The sequence below is a fragment of the Ranitomeya variabilis genome, chromosome 2 (genome assembly GCF_051348905.1).
Source record: "Ranitomeya variabilis isolate aRanVar5 chromosome 2, aRanVar5.hap1, whole genome shotgun sequence".
NCBI classification, from domain to species: domain Eukaryota; kingdom Metazoa; phylum Chordata; class Amphibia; order Anura; family Dendrobatidae; genus Ranitomeya; species Ranitomeya variabilis.
The window spans coordinates 1,106,429,511-1,106,432,961 of NC_135233.1; the positions used below are offsets into that span (position 1 = coordinate 1,106,429,511).

The 3,451-nt window shown below is 48.0% G+C and overlaps 1 non-coding gene across 1 annotated transcript; it reads right to left on the reverse strand.

Moving 5' to 3' along the window:
• Positions 1-398: 398 nt before the first annotated feature.
• TRNAA-AGC (transfer RNA alanine (anticodon AGC)) lies at positions 399-471 on the reverse strand. The gene has a single exon. It is a non-coding gene; the product is annotated as a tRNA-Ala (tRNA).
• Between the last annotated feature and the right edge of the window lie 2,980 nt (positions 472-3,451).

Sequence of the window (3,451 nt, forward strand, 5' to 3'; positions counted from 1 at the left end):
TTTTGCGGCGCTTCCACAGTATGCGTTGGTACGACGTGCAGTGCACGACGCTAATGTGAAAGTAGCTTTAAAGGGAAACATCTTGTGAGCTTTCATGTTCTTCTCCCGCTCAGAGTGATGGGAGCCAGAAAAAAGATGAATTAAGATAAAATGCTGTGTAGTCACAGAAAGTAATAACAAAGGGCGGTGCTATCGGTCAGTGATTAGTAATGGCCGTGCAACCACGCTGCAGTCACCACTCGGGGCCGTTACTCGGCTGTTGTAGATTCCAGCAGAGTAAGACCTCGTAGTTCTCCAGTGATGTCCGCCTCGTACTGTATCATGGACTAAGTGGGTTTATCTGAACTAAAAAGAAAAAATTATATATCACTGTCCCTCAGTTTGGAAACAAAATAAAGTGGAGGATGCGGGCATCGATCCCGCTACCTCTCGCATGCTAAGCGAGCGCTCTACCATTTGAGCTAATCCCCCTATATTCCGCAGCTGCTTTTCCCGCTCTGGTGACTCGGCGGCCGGTCACTTCCCACCTGATGTTTTCTTTCTTGGTGATTGATAGCGGAGCCTTATATAATCCTCTGTACTGTAATAACGGTTCCCAGAGACAGGAGGGACGATCACAGCAGGTTCTCATGGCACAGATGAGGCCAACTGTAGAGTAATGTCTACTGATAGATCAGGACCATCTGTCAACACTGCAGGTCCTGGTGATGTTGTACAACAATCGTTCTTCTGGATACTGTGGTCCCACAGGGCAGAGATGGCCATCGTATTATGTGTTACTCTCCTCTCAAACAAAAGTTTCCACATGTAGAATTGATTATAGAACATTACCAGTAACTATGATCAAATCTGTTCTACATGATATTTGCTCATTTTTAAATTTTCAGATTTCCCATTTTTGGAACTCAATAACTTGAACCACCACAATAATATCTACAAGACACGATTCTGTAACTCAGGGGTGAGGAACCTGTGTCCTGCTGAGAGCCATTTGTATATTTATACCATCGTTAGCGGCTGCACAAAAATTATCAGCACAAAAATTATCCTGCCGTACATGGTCAAACATTTAATTGCTCCCTCTAATGTGAAGGATGGATCAGCCTGTCTTTGGTGCGATGTTAGGTGGTATGGATGGTGCTACTTGTAGCTGCTTTTCCAGATTTGCATTGATCTGGAGCACAGATGATTCTTGTGATGACTATTACACTGGAGGTCTCACTGGGGGAAATCATTGCTCACATTACATCCATAGAACCAGCTGAGTTATCGAAGGCTCGTGTCCTGCAGGTCTCCTGCCTTCATCTTCTCACTACGTCTCCAGGTTTATGGGTCGCAGAACACCGGACATTTCTATCATATATTATACATGTGCATTATTTACTGATCAATAAGATTCTGACTGTAACAGTAATAAGGACACAGCAAAAATAAAAGAAGTCACCATCCCATACTGGGAGACAAACCCAGGCGAAACCCAGGAATCTTGACTGATAGACCATATGGGAGAAGCTGTGAATGTGCAGCATCGGCAACAAAGACTCAAATGGCAGATCCCCAGAAGGACTCTAGTCCCAGGTGTCACCAGGGGAAAGTATCTCATGGGTGCCGACAGGATCTCATGTAGAGGATCGATGTTTCCACCTTTGGACACGTTGTCATGTCTCCACCACTCAGAATAGTGACCGCTCTGTGTAGATAATGAGCCGGAGACTCCAAATCACATAGCTATCTGTAGTCGTGGCCGAGTGGCTAATGCGATGGACCAGAAATCCATTGGGGTCTCCCTGCGCAGGTTCAAATCCTGCCGACTACGTGTAATTTTTTTTTTCCTTAAAAAAATAAAATTAATTTAAATTAATATTGGGAGGCCATTGAACATGCTGTCGGTGACTGTGATGGATGGACGGACAACCCCTGTCCTTCCTACATGGCTGATGATCAGTTATAGAAATCGTTTTGTGTGTGAATTTGAGAGAAGTAATCCACCTCTCTAGTGCCCCCTGTCACAGGGTCCTTCTCCGATACCACACAATCAACAGAGCAAGAGAAGAGTGAACAATTCCAAAAGCTTTTATATTGAACGTTTCCCGTTCAGTGTGTAATGGTGATATTGATGCTGTAACAACCCTGCCGGCATCATTGCATGGCCTCCCATCCTCCATCTGCTATACACACAAACTCACTTCTCTGGGCCATGTTGTGACTTCTCTCTTCTGCCGGCTCCATGCTGTGTGCTCATATCTCCTGCTTGCTCTGTGCATGCTTTCTGTCTGTATGCATAGGGCATACCTCCCAACTTTCGAGGAAGGGAAAGAGGGATAAAGTCAGCGTAGCGCGCCGTGGCAAATTTTAGGCCACACCTCTGACCACACCCATTTCACAACTAGCCACGCCCCAACCACACCCATTTAGCACTTCTGATCACAATGTTTCGTAAACAATAATTATAAACAAAAAAAAATATGGCCACACACGACACTCCATAGTGTACAATGGCCACACACGACGCTCCATACTGTATAATGGCCACACATGACTCTCTATACTGTATTATGGCCATTGGCCACATTATGCTCCATACTGTATAATGGCCCCACATGATGCTGAGTACAGTATACTTGCCCCACGTGATGGTCCATCCAGTATAATGGCCCCACATGATGCTTTGTACAGTATAATGGCCCCACACGATGCTGCGTACAGTATAATGGCCACACATATTTCTGGGTACAGTATAATGGCCCCTCACGATGCTCCATACAGTATAATGGCCCCACACAATGTGGGTGCAGTATAATGGCCACACATGGTTACCCCACCCCCATCATTGCCTTCTCCATCACTACACACACACACCTTTCACCGCGCTCCCTCGCAGCAGCCGGCAGCTTCCACTCCCACGGCGCTGAATGGTGTCATCCAGCTGCGCCGCTGACTGCTCACGTTGCTGCAGCTGTGATACGCCACTGACAAAGACCTCTCCATGTCTCCTGTGCCAGTCAGTGTCAGAGCAAGGAGCAATATCTGCTCCGATCCGACACAGCCAGCGTCCGCTCCTTACACCTCGTACACATGCGACTCCGCTCCATACACCTCGTACACACACGACTCCGCTCCATACACCTTGCACATGCGGCTCCGCTCCGTACACACACGGCTCCGCTCCGTACACCTCATACACACACGGCTCCTCCCCATACACCTTGTACACACATGGCTCCGCTCCATACACCTCGTACACACACGGCTCCGCTCCATACACCTCATACACACATGGCCCCACTCCGTACACCTCGCACACACGCGGCTCCACTCCGTACACCTCGTACACACGCGGCTCCGCTCCGTACACCTCGTACACACGCGGCTCCGTTCCGTACACCTCGTACACACGCGGCTCCGCTCCGTACACCTCATACACACACGGCTCCCCTCCGTACACCTCGTA